This window comes from Pinus tabuliformis, chromosome 5_1 (genome assembly GCF_031772625.1).
Source record: "Pinus tabuliformis cultivar Carrire ecotype Pingquan chromosome 5_1, CPIR1, whole genome shotgun sequence".
NCBI classification, from domain to species: Eukaryota; Viridiplantae; Streptophyta; class Pinopsida; order Pinales; family Pinaceae; genus Pinus; species Pinus tabuliformis.
This window is the reverse complement of record NC_142305.1, coordinates 172,279,785-172,296,132: the sequence shown is the minus strand read 5'-3', so window position 1 is coordinate 172,296,132 and position 16,348 is coordinate 172,279,785. Positions and strand designations below refer to the sequence as shown.

The 16,348-nt window shown below is 37.4% G+C and overlaps 1 pseudogene; it reads left to right on the top strand.

Moving 5' to 3' along the window:
- The first annotated feature begins 1,663 nt into the window (after positions 1 to 1,663).
- Positions 1,664 to 2,330, top strand: LOC149163970 (uncharacterized; annotated as a pseudogene).
- Positions 2,331 to 16,348: the final 14,018 nt, after the last annotated feature.

Below are 16,348 nucleotides of genomic sequence, written 5' to 3'. Positions count from 1 at the left end.
CCCAGCCAAGCACAAATACTCCAGTCCAAATGATGATGATGCTACGGGTCCCTCAAAAAGTATAAAAACTTCATTCACTAGGCAACGCAATTATTGCATAGTTCTAACTGGGGTAACTTTACCCTTAAATTCCTTTTCTGGCAGTGGCCCTTTCTGCATTGACAATTCTTACTTAGACAATATGTTCATTGAATTCTCCATAGGCATGAAAATAGATAATTTCTGCAAACTTCATTCTTACCTCTGAAATCCTGTTTATGGTTAGAATAAGCACCAGATTTTCAATATGGCTTCTTCCATTTTCCCAATCTATAATCAGTTTTGAATCCCCCATATCTTAGAGACCATCAATTCCTTTTTAAGTTGCACATTTCAGAAGTAACCATAAAGTGTAAAACTCAGCTCTATTATTAGTCCTCTGGTCTGTTGCATACTTGAAAGAAACATAACGTTTTTCTATTAAATACAAAATGCTACTAGTTTCACATTTCCTTGGAGTTCCTTGATAGGCACTGTAAAAAAAAACCAGCCTTATTTTTGTTGATCTGTGGAACCTTAAGAATTCTTGGACGTTTGACTTTTTCAGGTTTTCATGACCCTCCATAGGCATATCTAATTTGATGGCATACCTGAGTTGAAGGATTATCTATATCTTGGAATATCATGTGATAAAAGAAATTCTTGTATGTAGTGATTTGACCTTCGAAGTAATATATGCAACATATCTCAAATAAAAATTCATTTGTTGTCATTGGTGGCTTGCCAAACCTATTGCTCTAAGTCCAAGGGTTGACTTAGTTTATTATCTATATTTTAGAGAGAATGTAAGCATCCTCATCAATTCTGCCATATTGCATATTCCTGCCCCTATTAGATATGCCATGCAAATATGTGTGGACTTCAGTTTGAGTGCCAATAGACTACTGCGATATGAGGTGATTAAAATGAGAATGAGAACCTACGCCTATATACCCTAGGCAAGTGCCCCGAGTTTGGGAAAACCTGAGTTGTTGGCTACAGTATTAGGGTGATCCAAACCTATTACTCTAAGACCAAGGGTTGACTTAGTTTATTATCTATATTTTAGAGAGAATGTAAGCATATTCATCAATTCTGCCATATTGCATATTCATGCCCCTATTAAATATGTCATGCAAATCTGTGTGGACTTCAGTTTGTGTGCCAATAGACTTCTGTAATATGAGATTATTTAAAATGAGAATGAGGGTCTACTTATATATCTCATAAGTATTTCTCGTATTCAGTGTTGTAAGTAGTAGGATCTTCAAAACGCTAAATGAGCTTTGTGTACAGGCTCAGGGAAACAAAAGCGATCCTTTTCAATTTCGAAAGCTTGCTTTTCTTCCTCAATCTTAGTCACATGCTTGATTTCTGATTCATGAAGTGGAACATCAAACAAAGGGCCATCGAAACTAGCTCTGTTATCATGTACTGAATTCTGTCAATCATGCATATCACTAATGGGAATCCCATTTCTTAGGGAGAGACCTGAGTCGTTGGCTATAGTATTAGGGTGATCCAAACCTATTGCTCTGAGTCCAAGGGTTGACTTAGTTTATTATCTATATTTTAGAGAGAATGTAAGCATCTTCATCAATTCTGCCATATTGCATATTCTTGCCCCTATTGATGAGGCAAGAATATGCAATATGGCCAGGGTTATACAGCCGCTGCTAGCAATTCTTATGGTGGAATATACAATACGGGTGACAGTCATAACAGGAATGATAATCATGGTCGAGGTTACACAGCCTCTGCTAGCAATTCTTATCGTGGAACCTACAATAAAGGTGAAAGATACAATGCCAATGAGAATTATGGTCAGGGTTATACAGCCTCTGCTAGCAATTCTTATGGTGGAACTTATATGGGCAGTAAGAATAATGAGCAGGGTTATCCCATGTCTGCTTCCAATAGTTATGGTGGAAGATGCTATGGCAATCAGAATCATCATAGCTATGATATTTCACACCAACAAATTCAGTCTTCTGTCTCTATTGATGGGTACCATGGCTACCAAGGACGAATGGGCATTCACCAGCAAAATGGTAGAACAAATTCCTACTTAGATCAGGATAGCATGATGCCATTTGGCAATAGGAGTCAGCACGCAGTGAGAAATTCTCAATCCCATGTTCTTCCAAGATATGGAGGTTACCAGCAGTAATATCCAGCCTATAAACACCAAATGCTGCGTCCATCTGAGGGTGCAGGACAAGAAATTCATCAGAGACAAACTTACTCAAATTCCGAACACAGTGTTCAATAAATATTCAATTTTAATGCAGAAAAGTAATGATGACCGATAATGACAGGCCAAGGCTTTTGGGCCCAGGTCATCTGTAGCAGGTCTTTAGAGGATTGTGTATTTAGAATTTGGTAGCTTGTCTGTAAAACGTTGAAAATCCCGTGTTCTAAGTTTTTACAATCCTGTGTTCTGTTAGCAACAGTGTCTTTGTTGAATTTCGATTTCTGTCATTAACATTCAGAGTCTAAGGATTGCAATTTCAATTTTATTCTAATATAAATTATTTTATTCTAATTATATTATGGTTTTGTTCCAGTTGCGCTTTTATAAAGTTGTTAAATCATAAAATTATAAATGATTATTCAAGATGTACAATAAGTTTTGAGTTGCCGTAAATGCCGTGCAACTTTGTGCACTAGGATTTTCGTTACTGAACAAGTCGCGGTATTACTGCTGTCATTGGTTCGCAGAGAATTATGCGTTGGAAGGAAAATAAAATAGATTGTAAGGGAAGAAAACCCAAAATTGAAGTTATGAGAAATTAATTTTTTTATTAAATCGAGTACAAACAAGGGAGTGAGGATTAAGCAAAATAAGTGGAGGATTAGATAGGCAAATCCTTCATTAGCAATTTGCGAAAATAGTTGCATCTAAAGTTTGATAATATGAATACCAAATGTGCCAAAAACAAAAAAGAGAAGAATTATTATAGTTTTGGTTTTGGAATATGCAGGCAGGGTAACAATATAGAATCCAAGCACCACACAAGTGACTGTTGGTGATGAACAATCCATTATAGCCTCACCCCTCCCCTAAAATTTTTCCTTGGACCGGTGAGCAAGATAGATCATCCTGTAGTTATTATTTTTTGTTTCATTAGTTTAAGGTTGTGGATTAAATTGTTCAAATCCTAAATGCATTCATTAGTTTGCATGAGATCAAAAATCCATCTCTTCAAAATCATTTACAATGATGCTTGTCATAAAAAGGTATGAGATGCATGAGTAATTTTTGTTATGTTTAGAAAGTTAACCCAATTTTCCCTTAACAATACTCAAAACTCATTATGGTCATTAGGGCTACTATTTTATGCAAACTAAACTTCAAAGACACTTGCACTTGCAAAAGTATATAAATATCTAGTGGTGGACTTTCTCATGTCAATATTTCCAGCCATTTATGCATCTCTATAACCTTCAAGCGCAACATTTTTATTATCAAAAGATAAAACATAATTACTAGTACATTTGAAATACCTTAAAATTCACTTTACTACTTGCCAATGTTCTTTGTCTGGATTTGCAAGGAATCTACTCACTACTCGAATTGAATGTGCACTATTTGGTTGGCTACATACCATGGCGTACATCAAGTTGCCAACAACTGAAATGCAAGGGATTTTACTCATTTCCTCATACTTATAATCAGAAGGTTAGCCACTACATTTTGTTATTTCTATCATATGATCTATATGCCCAATATTTGTTGCATTGGATTTGTTACCCAGTGTTAAAACGACCAGATAACAACCCTATGATGACCCATAAATAGATTTACATCAAAGCTTTCCACCTCTACTTTGGTCAGTGCACTCACATTTGGCATGTCTTGGAGGAAGGTTGATAATCTATTGCAAGGTACACTATCCATTTTATAATCATCTGATTTCATTTAATGTTTTGGGGAATACTAATATATTTCACAAGCCACGCTGGATAATTGGTTTCTCTTGATTGTAACCTTGTTCATATGTTTCACTGGGGAAATTTCAATTTCTCCTTTAATGCAATTTCTCCTTTAATTGCATTGATGTGCCATAGAGCAATGCAATGCATCTGGATACTTGAAGTCTTGGAATTGCAGAGCAGCATTTGCTTGATTCCTTGGTAGCTGTTTGAAGATCCTAACCAAACTGATGTTTCTTTCAGAATTGTGGTTCTTTGTCATAGTAGTATAGTACGCTGTTCCTGAGATTACCTTTGGTTCTGTTATGAGATCTGTAGAGAATTGTTGAGCAAGGGGGAGGATAGCTTCATCTTAAAGCATCCCTCTACCCAACGTTAAGCTTGATGGGAAGAATTATCCTATCTTCAAGTGAAGGGTGCTAAACATATAATTGAAGAATTGATTGTTAAGACTTGTGGAGGGTAAGAAGACAAATTGCACTGTTGCTAAAGAATTAGTAAAGCTATAAGACAAATTGCACTGTTATATAGAGTGTCTATACAACAGTCTATATATTACAACTAAGTACAATGTGGAGAATAGGAAATGGAGAGAAAGTGAGAATAGGTGAAGATCCCTAGGTGAGGTTTAAAAGGCTCCAGGAGATTAATGAAGAAACTATTGAGACCCTGCATAACAATGGCACACAATCAAGCTGATATTGTGGATCCAAATTTGACCACCATGCAGAAACAGCACTAGATATCAGCAAGGTCAACAGGTTTGGAAGGATATTCGTTTGACAATCGAGTTGGCTATGTTAACAACTTAACATATTGCATTGTTGCAACTAAGTACAATCAAAATTAGAGATAAGGAGGATGAATTAAATTGGTCTAACAACCTTGATTCAGTCGGCTACACAGCAAAGCTTGGTTACAAAGCAGTGCTCACAGAGAAAACACAAGGGGAGCCAGTATGCTGGTAGAGAAGCATATGGAAAATCAAAGACGAAGTCAAAACTAAGTTGTTTAGAAAAAAGATATTGAAATTTAACTGAGGATATAAACCTAGGATACCTACCACAGTCCGGGTAGAATTTGAATATTTTTCTAAATTCTTAACCAGACCATATAAGGGTTCCCCTACATATTAGCATCACTAGTTGTACTTTGTAGTCCCATTTACCTATCTGTCAGGCTTTATTTAGACTTAAATAAAATTATCTTGCCTTATCTACATTGTTTCTTAGCCTTATATCTTATTCTACAAAATTAGATAGAACTTTGTAATAAAGGCAGGACAACCTTTCAATCTGAGTCTTGACTTGCAGTATCGTACAAGTTGGTCAGGCTTAAATTTTTTTGTTGGCAGGTATTGAACGATGATACTATATCTATAAAATATATTTCTTCTGTACTAACTGTATTGCCTAGAATATTTTGGTCATTGAAGTTGTGGGTTGGTAGGCTCTAATAGCCCACTTGGAGCACAACCCCTTGAAAAATTCGGCTTTAAGAAGAATTACATGAGAAAATTGCTGTCACTTAGATGTCAGTAAAAACAGGTAGGTCTTTAGACTTTTGATCATAGTTGAGAACATTCCTGAGATAACTTTCTTTGATACTCCAGACTATAAAATTTCTGAGAATGCTGCAAAATGGAAAAACTGGAACTAGACATGCTTAAACCTTCTGCACTCCTCAAAATAGTTCCGCTTACACTGTTTGATTTATAAAACAGAGAATGCCAAGCCAACTGAGCAATGGCATTCATCAACTCCTATATCTTCAGACTTGATTGTTTCTCTTGAAATCTCATCTTCCGAAGGCTAGTGATTGGTCAGAAAGAAGCCTTGACTTTCAGTAGATGAGCTTTTCTCTAAACAAACCTCTTGATGTGGAAGTAATAGTGGCTTTCCTTGACCCTGTCAAGACTTCCAAATTAAGCTTTCCATCTTATTATATTTTAACCATTTATTTTTCACATGCTAAGGGATGGAGGCTCTACCCTTTCCATACTTAGATTTCTGGTTGTTCAAATTTCTTCCTCAGGTAGCAATACCCTTTCATTTGGCTTAGCATTAGCTTTTGAGTTTTGGGCATGGTAGACATATTGTAAGCTAGCTTGGGAGGAGGGGACCAGGTCCTGAATCCGTCAACCAACTTCTGTAGGAAATTAGGAATAATTCAAATAAAGTGATGTTGTTTCAATGTTATACAAATGAATTATTATATTTTATGTCTTAAAATTTAATAGTTTCCCATTATCATTGTTAAATAATTTTTGTGAAATTCCATTTTGCCTCAAAATTCAATTTCTGATATATGTTCTTTCAATGTTGACTCAACAATTATTTTGCAAAGTATAATTCTATTTTCTATGAACAAGTGAATTTATATGAAGCATATCTCAACGCTTGAAAACTGTTGATGCAGGTTTGCAGATCGATTGGAAATTTTACTTGTGGAATATTTAGTGAGATGTCAAAAGATAATCATGGGAAGAAACCATCAAGGCAAACAGATGTATTATCATACTTTCAAAAGGCTCCATCCAAAAATACACATCCTCTTCATGATTCAAGCTCCTTTGAACAATCTGTTACTGAGAAAGAGGTTAACTCTTGTGGAAATGCATTTGATATCCATACGATGGATGAAGAAATAGGTTCCTCAAGTGGTCAGGGTGAGATAAATGCAGTTTCAACAGAAATTGGTGATGAAAATGTTAAAGATTTTTCCTTGGAAAGTGACACAATCCATTCGCGGAAAAGGAAAAGAGGCCAGTGGGCCATAGGAAGACAATTCCAAGAAAATTGGGTCTCAAGTTTTCCATTTATTGAAGAAATACCTCCTACAAATGAGAAAGAGCTTTTCCGACAAGTTAGATGTATTGCGTGTAGTTGGAAAACTCAAAAGGAAGTGAAATTTCAGATGAAGCTAGATACGGTACAAAAGCATGCAGGAAAGGTGTATGAAAAGAAAATTGTAAATGGTAAAGAGAAATCTATTGTTAGATGGAAATCTTCCGAGGAATGTCGACATGTTGAATATGCAGAAGAATATAAAAAATATTTATTATGTAAGAGGAAACTTGAGGCGGACGGAGGAACCATCATATCTCTATTTGAAAAGACGATGGAAAGAAATTTGTTATCCAAGACGATACAATTGAGCACTGTATTTCACATCTTATCTAAAGGTCGTCCTATGACAGATTATCCAGATCACATGAAATTACTATCTTTTATTCAAGTGCCAAACTTTCCATCTTCTAATTGGTCTGTAACTAGTGGTTGGGGATGGGCAGGATATCTAGCTCAAGTAGAAAAGGATGATTTGAAAGAGAAGATTGCAAATGCTAGGTTTTTGGCATTGTCTTTAGATGAGGTTACAGCTATAGATAATACTTCATGGATTTGCATGAGCATTTATATGGTTAATGACCATATTAGACATTCCTATCTACTTGGGATTAATAAGATGAGAGAGACTTCTACAGCTGAAAATATTTATGAACTTGTTCTTAATGGATTGAAGGAAAGTGGTATGGATGAATTAATGATTGCAAAAAAGTTGGTATGTGTTGGAGCAGATGGAGCAGCGGTAATGCAAGGACAAAGGAATGGCCTTTGTGTTAGGCTACAACTATCAGCTTCACCATATATTTTTAATATTCATTGTATGGCTCATAGGATGAATCTTGCATTTAAAATAGTAAGCAAGTTTCCATCAGTTTCAAAAGTTGAAGATCTTGTACGTGAGACTCATGCATACTTTTCTCGTAGTCCCAAACGATATTTAGAGTTTCAACAATTTGCAGATGGTATTACGGATGGAAAAAAACTACTGAAAGATGTTGATACAAGATGGATCTCATTAAATGGACCAGCTCAAAGACTATTTAGTGAGTTCAAATCTTTGGTAGGGTTGATGTATGAAAATCGCTATAATGTAGACAAAGCTCAAGATCTTCTTTTTCAACTAACTAATATAGAGACATTATTGACATTGGCTGGAATTCTTCCTATGCTACATGAAATGAATGTCCTCGTGAAAATGTCTCAGAATCGCACAATGTATATTGCGGAATACACAAATGCAAGAAAGTCAGCATGTCTTGCATTGGATAATTTGTATATGATGCCAGACTCTTTTACTGGTCCAGAGTTTAAAAGTTGGACTGAGATCATCAATATAGAAAATACTGAAAATTTTTTGACCTTTGATGAAAAAGGGATACTATGTATCGTAGTGCGTGGGTATATGGTTCCCTTTCATTATATTAGTAAGACAGGACGAATCACCAAAGATTGCCCCGTGTCAAGAGACCAATTTGATAATATTGTGATTTCAGTGAGACAAAATTTGATAGAAATTGCAAGATCACTATCATTAGAGATAAGAGAACGATTTCCTCGAGATGAATTGTTGGAGGCCATGTGTGTGGTATACCCTCAATATTGGAACAATTGTCAATGTCGAAGAACTTTAAAAGCTGATTTTCAAAAAAGATTAAAATGTTTAGTAGACCATTTTTGCAAGAAAGTCTGGATACATGGAGAACAAATTGAAGGTATTTTAGATTCATCAAAATTGTATCAACAAGGTGGACGCTTTGCTGAAACAATGTGGAAGCAATATCCTTTTTTGGAGAATCCTAATGAAAATGGTGCTATAACAAGATTATGGACTACTTTAAGTGCTAGCTAATACCTGCAAGAAAACATATCAGAATATTTCAAATTAGCAGATTTGTGTCAAACCATGATTTTGGGATCAGTGGAGGATGAGAGAATGTTTAGTGCATTATCATTCTTGAAGTCAAAGTTGAGGAACAAGCTTGATAAACATGTGGATACATGTTTAAGATTATATGTAACAAAGTATGACATTGACAATTTTCCATATGAAAGAGCGCTAACTCTTTGGCGATCAGATTGTGATAGAAGGGGAGAAAACAATATAATAAATCTATCTAATGAACTTGATATAGAACATAATGTTTTGGAGGCTCATAATGATAGTTCATTTAGAGAAGATCATGTTCACAATTTAGAAAATGAGGACCAAGATGAGAACTGGGAAATTGAACTACCCTAGGACTCTTATTTTGGTATACATGTTCCATTGATCATGCAAAATTACTATATGTCAACTTCAGGTAAAAATAGGTTCTATATTTGTATTTTTCATTGTAACATTGCAGCAACATTATTTTGATGTGTGTTATTTTAATATTGATGTTTCATATTTAATCATTACATTGTTTGTTTCTTATTTGTGACAGGAAATAAAGTTGGATTTGGTGAGGTTGGGACCTATTTCTTTTCATTTGCTAGCCATTTCTTGTCAGTGATTTGTCAGCCATGTTTTCAAGTCTTTTAGGTACTAAGTTGTTCGGGTCCCCACATGTCCTTAGGACCATTAAGGGATGAGATAACATGAGTCAGTCCAACTCATGCCCCGAATTTACTTTTTACCTATTGATGTAAGTGTTTTCTTACCACTTATCACCAACAAAATTCTACCATAACATAAACCAACTTGAAGACGACACTTCTCATCTTCCTTTTACATAAATGCTCTATGGATCTCCCTACTATACTTTTCTGAGACTAACGTCCCTTCTTGGTAGGTGACAGGTCTCTCCACCATACCACTAATCACACAATAGTAACTACTGCCTTCTATAAATCTCTCTAGTCTCAGTTATTTGTGTCCCTGTCACACTCGACCAATATAATCTTGCAGGTCTACTTTTTTATCATATCTTTATTTTTTGTTATTTTGTGTATTTAACATTAGTACCATCCAAGAGTAACGAGTTAGTGTTCTTTGGATTTGATCTTTGATTTGAAATGAAGTCAGATTTGATGAAGCTGGGACCTATTTCTTTTCACATAGACAGTGTCCTAGTATTAAATGATAAATAACTAATTTAAGAAGTCTAACGCTAAGCAACAATGGGCTTATTCAAGTACATGAAATTGTGTTGATGTCTAGCTCTAATATCTTAGAAAATTTTAGCAGTTTGTTTGCTGCTTGTTTAGAGGATTTTGTCAAGTTTGAAATTTTTGGTTTATTTTGGTCATATTTTTTTAGTCGCTTGACTTATTTCATGCATAGATCGACAGATCTAGTTTTATTTTTATAATTATTGTTGTTTTCTTTATATATTTGGTGGTTTGAGGAAAGATATTTGATTTCCTTTCACTTTGTGGCATGATTTCAACATCTTCACCTTTTAGAATATAGTAAAATATTATTCTTATTTTATGTTTTCTTGGAAAAGAATTATTGATATTTGGAAAGGGAAATAAGCCCTAGGTAGCTAAGCGAAGAGAAAAATGGTCTATGTACTAGGTTCCTGCGCATTCATCGTAGGAGACCTATTGGCATGAGACCGACATTCCTTTTATGCAATTACACTTTTTCAAGGCGGAGCTGAGTTTGCTGACTTGGGAAGAACACTGACAACTGATCCTAATGCTAAGGAGATTATAATGTTGGTTTCAAAAACAAGATTGTGAAAATTGTTTGCACTAGTTCTTCTTTTGGTCATATTTACTACCAAATTTGTGTCTTGCTGATTTTTTACATTTGTAATGACCTTGTGCAGAGATGGTTTGAAGAGCCCGATGTTAGAGTGTGAAGACTCTCTACAAACCACAAGGACTACATTTTCTTGGAGGGCACTCGATGTTCTTGGTGTTGCTGAGTCTCTTCGCTCGAAGCGTAAATGGATACAATGGTCATTGGTATGGCCATAACATCACTTAATTTGATCCTCTTTACTAATCTCCTAATATCATTTCGATACATCAAATTGATTTGTTTTCATGGAATCCAAAGATACATCAGTAATGTTATTTTGTCTTGGAAATACTAAATTATTTTGTTTTGGTATCACCCAGTTTGAGTTGTTCTTTGCAACTACCACTTGATCATTTAACAAGCATTTGAAATTCAAAGTGAAATAAAGCTCTTTTAGTTTTTTTCCAGAAGAAGATTAGATGTTGATTGATTTCATTTTCCAACAAATGTGGTATTTAAGTTACTTTCTTCTTGCAAGTCGATTTTACCGTTATTAGTACACTGCTAGTAGATTTGTTTGACATGATCATTTTCTTCAATTTTAGGGTCGACTAGCTTAATGATAGTGTCCTTTTGCTTCAGCTCATGTTCATTCATCAGTTCTCAATTGATTCTCTCTGTGTTCAAAATGGATTCAAGTAGCTTAGGAATTACATCGATTTCCATGTTCATTCATCAGTTCTCAACTGATTCTCTCTGTGTTCAATGGATTCAAGTAGCTTGGAAATCACATCAATTTCCTTTTATATTGTATTAAAATGTACAGGAATGTCATAGTGGAATTGCTTTCCACAACAATACTTCTTTGTAACTATGGACTTTATCTCAACTCAACTGGATTTCATTTCTAACAAGAGATTTCCTTAATAAATTCCTCTTGACAAATTTTTCTGTTATAAAACTTTGCAAAAGCATACCCTTGGTATAGCTCACTACACAAGAAAATTCATTTTTGAAGCATAATTCTTATACTTGCAACTTTCATTTCTCTGTATAGACTTTCTAGAAAATAAATTGCGTGTAAAGAGTCTATATTCCACTCTTGGATTCATTTTGTTCGAGAGTTATGTGAAGGACTAACGAACCTAGTAGTCACAGGACGAAACAAACCCTGAGACAGTAAAAATTTGTACATGGGTCCACATTTGCTCCCGTTATGGTCCTTACAGAGAGTGCATTGAAGGTAGGTATGTTGCAGTTGGTAGAATATGACAAATGTGCTCCCTTCATGTTCTCTAAGACGACAACTTACAATTATTTGACAATTTCCTCATCCAAATGATTTTGAATGAGTAATTTCATCTAAATTTAACTGATTTTCAAACTGGGATTTAGTCTTCTTAATTTAACTGATTTTCAAACTGAGATTTAGTCAGTGTTATTGAGGAGTGAAATAGAAACTGATTTTCTCTTGCAGAGAATAACAAGGATTGGTGTGAGCTTATACTCTGCCTTATAGACCTTCAAATACAAATAAGCTCTTGTATCCCTATTTCAATCACATAATTTAAATGAATATAATGTCATTTTATTAGAAAAATGCAATGAGTATGAAATAGATCATCAGAATGGCCACTGTAGCCCAGGCTGGTGAGAACTTGAGTATTTTATATCTGACTAAACACATGCACGTGAAAAGAAACATCACCTGACACAAACATGAACAAGATAGAATCTAGATATTAGAATTTTGGGGAAAAACAATTGTGCCTTAACAGAGAGCTTCTTATCCTACACCACACATTTCACTCTTTCAAGGTGGAGTTACAAACTGAACATGCAATGGCTGAGCTACATGGTCACCAAAGTTGTAACACACCCAAAAAAACAATGCTTCATATCGGCTTCTCAATTATGTGTGTTTAGCATTAGTGATATAGTCTCTTCTGAACTTTTATTTCAAGTAGAAATTTGATTAAATTTCAAAAGTGCAAGAAATCACAGAAAACCCTCCGGCAGTAAATTGATAGGATAAATCTTCAAAAAAACCTGGAAGCTGTCCTGTTCATATTGTCCTGGACTTTTTAGCCAAGTTAATATGTCTGTAAAGAATACTATTTTATCCTAAGAAAAGATTGACACTTTGTTTATCACCAGATGAAAATAAATTAGAAGCAAAACATAAGGTTGGTGACAAATCCAAAACAAGTTGCAAGACTATAACCCAATCTGCAAAACATCAAAAAACTGATTGTCCCAGAGTGGGATGCACTATGGGAAGCTGTGCTGTCCCATCTTTTACTAGTGTCAGCTTCATAGCACCTGCTTCCATTTCCAGCAGCTCTGTCTTTAAGAGAGCATCGACCTCTATCTTGATAGTGTTGTCATCAAGAGATTTGTAGCTGATTTCCATTTTTAATCTTTATGGCAGCTGTTTATAGTCCTGTAGGACTGAACGTATGGATGTTTCAAAGCTTCATTAGCTGTTATTCTTTTGTTTCCATCCACTTGTAACATTTGTTTCAGCAAATCCACACCTTCTAGACACCCAACATTTTTAACAAATCTTGTGAGGGATGGGAAAGGCTTTCCCGGATTTGGAAATATGATATCCATCTACTCCTTTACAGATTGCCCACGAAATAGCGGCTCACCGATGAACAATTCTGCCGACATGTTATTTGTTGCTTTTTTCTAGACTAGCTCTCACAAAGCATTTGAGTTGTTCCTGTTCCTGGTTGATTTTTTTATAATTTTATAGACAAGTTCCATGTCGTGGAAATGTGAAAAAAGATAGTGATATTGCCACCATGTGGCTCTTATCATATATGGTTTTATACTTCTTCAAAAAATTCTCTAAGAGTTCACAATGCTAAAATTCACTAGGACTTTACAATGTTTTATTATTTAGTGAAAGACTTGCCAAGTTCTTACAAGATTTTATAATTGAGTAAAATATTCGCCATGCCTGGTGAGAGATTCGCCAGAAAATTATATATACATATTATATTATTGATAAAATCGCCTTCCATTTTTCCTATATACCATGGAGATTCGCCCAATTATTATATTTATAAATTTGGGGGGGGGGTTCTTAAAATTTTCCCTGCCTTTGAAAGAGATTTTCCCGTCCGATGAGGCCATTATAGAGACTATGTCTCTAGAAGAGCTCCCTTGGTCAGATCACCACCATCGCTCTTTGTTTCTCCCTCCCCATCCGGAAATGGCCGCATGTCTCGAGCGGTTTGCTTCATGTGTCCCATCTCCGCCTCTCCAAACACCTATCCAGCTATATCAAGTATCGTCAGAGGGCAATTTGGGAAATATAACGCAAACCCAGCCAATCGACATCTCTGTCAAACCAGGGATTGTCGAGCATATTCATATTGGAGTCACTTGTACTCCAGAGGAAATTCAACTTTATACCGCTTTATTTCGTGAATTCCGGGATGTCTTTGCATGGTCTTACGAGGAAATGCCCGGCATCGATCCTAGTATTGTGGTGCACGAAATTCCTACTTATCCAGGCGCCAAACCTGTTCGTCAGCGTTTACGTCCTGTGCACCCCCGAAAGGCAGTAGCCATCAAGGCCGAGGTTGAAAAGCTTCTTCGAGCTGGTTTCATCTATGCCATTCCTCTCACGGAATGGGTATCTAACATAGTCCCTGTGAATAAAAAGCAGGGTACTATTCGGGTCTGTGTTGACTACCGCGATATCAACCGCGCCTGTCCAAAAGATAACTTCCCTACGCCTTTTATTGATCAGCTTATTGATGACTGCGCAGGAAGTGAGCTTTATTCCTTTATGGACAGCTTCTCTGGTTACAACCAGATCAACATAGCCCCCGCAGACCAGCACAAGACAGCTTTCATTTGTCCTTGGGGTACCTTTGCTTATAAAAAGCTCCCTTTCGGTCTCAAAAATGCCGGTGCCACTTTCCAACGTGCGATGTCGTATGCTTTTCATGATATCCGACACATCGTACAGCCTTACCTGGATGACCTCCCAGCTCATTCAGCTAAACGTCAAGACCATCCATCTCATTTACGCGAAATCTTCCTCCGCTGTCGACACTACATCCTCACAAGTGTGTCTTCTGCGTGGAAGCTGGCCGACTACTCGGGTTTATCGTCTCCCGGGAAGGCATCCGTTTGGATCCCCTGAAAGTCGAGGCCATATTGAATCTTCCTCCCCCTGTCTCTCTGCAGCAATTACAGAGCTTGCAAGGGAAAGCTAATTTTCTCAGACGATTTATCCCGAATTATGCCGAGGTGGCTAAAGGCTTCACGCGATTATTAAAGCGAGACACACCCTTCCGTTGGGATGCCATTGCCCAGGAGTCTTTCGAGCGCCTTAAAGACCTTCTCATCTCAGCTCCGCTCTTAAGACCTCCGAACTATCACCGCGACTATATTCTCTATCTGGCTGCCGCTGACACCACCATCGGTATGGTTCTAGTGCAGGACGATGATGCTGGCACTGAGCATGTTATCTATTATCTCAGCCGCAACCTTCTGGATACAGAAACTTGCTACGCATACGTCGAAAAGTTGGCATTGGCAGTTGTCTGTGCCGTCCAACGATTCCGGCATTATATCCTGTTGCGCACAATGACCGTGATCTCTGATTGCAACCCCATGACCTACATTTTGTCACGTCAGCTGCTGGGGGGCAAATACTCGAAGTGGATTGTAATCCTCCAAGAGTTCGACTTGGAATTCACTGCAGCCAAGTCTAAGAAATCTCTGGTCTTTGCTGAACTACTCTGTTCCTTACCATCTAACTCTGCACCATCCCCCTCCGAGGAGCACATTCCGGATGAAACTTTGTTTCTCATTAGCACCCTCGACCCGTGGTACGGGGATATTATCGTATATTTACAGACGTCTTCATTCCGTCCTAACGTATCGAAAGATGCTCGATGACGAATTCGTCACCAAGCTCAACCATATCGTATCTTGGGCGATACCCTGTACCGCCTCGGCGTCGATTCTATTCTTCGCCGCTGTTTAACTCTCGAGGAGGTTGAGCGAGTCTTGAATGACTGCCACTCTGGCGCTTGTGGCGGCCATATGTCCGGATATGCTACCGCTCAGAAGATCCTCCGGGCTGGTTATTTCTGGCCTTCCATCTTCAAGGATTGCATCCTTGCTGTACGTGCATGTCACGAATGCCAGGTTTACCACCGGAAGATGCGTGCACCTGTTGCACCACTGCACCCTGTTGTAACCGTAGGTCCATTTGCCAAATGGGGCATCGATTATACATCCTGTAACCCTCGTTCGGCCGGGGGGCATGGGTACATTATCGTTGCTGTGGATTATTTCACCAAGTGGGCCGAAGCGATGCCTACATTGAACGAAGACGGTCACACAGCGGCGCAGTTTCTATTCAATCATATTATCACTCGTTTCGGAGTCCCTCAGGCTATTGTTACAGATCATGGAAAGCATTTCCGAAATCATATGATGACGGAGCTAACGTCCCAGCTGGGCTTGCGCCAAGATAGTTCGTCACCGTATTATCCACAATCCAACGGTCAAGTTGAAGCCGTGAACAAAGTTTTGATCACCATGCTTCAGCGCACCGTCAATACGCACAAGTCTAACTGGCACCTTATGCTTTTCCCAGCCTTGTGGGCCTACCGGACTTCCGTGAAGGATGCCACTGGTTTCACTCCTTTCCAGTTGGTTTATGGACTGGAGGCTACCCTTCCCGTCGAAAGCGAGATTCCTTCATTAAAATTAGCTGTCGAGTTACTCCCCAACACCACTCCGGTGGAGGAACGGCTTCTTTACCTAGAACGGTTAGACGAGACTCATCGTTTGGCTTCTCTAGCTATCGAAGCACAGAAAAAGAGAGTCAAGGCTCACT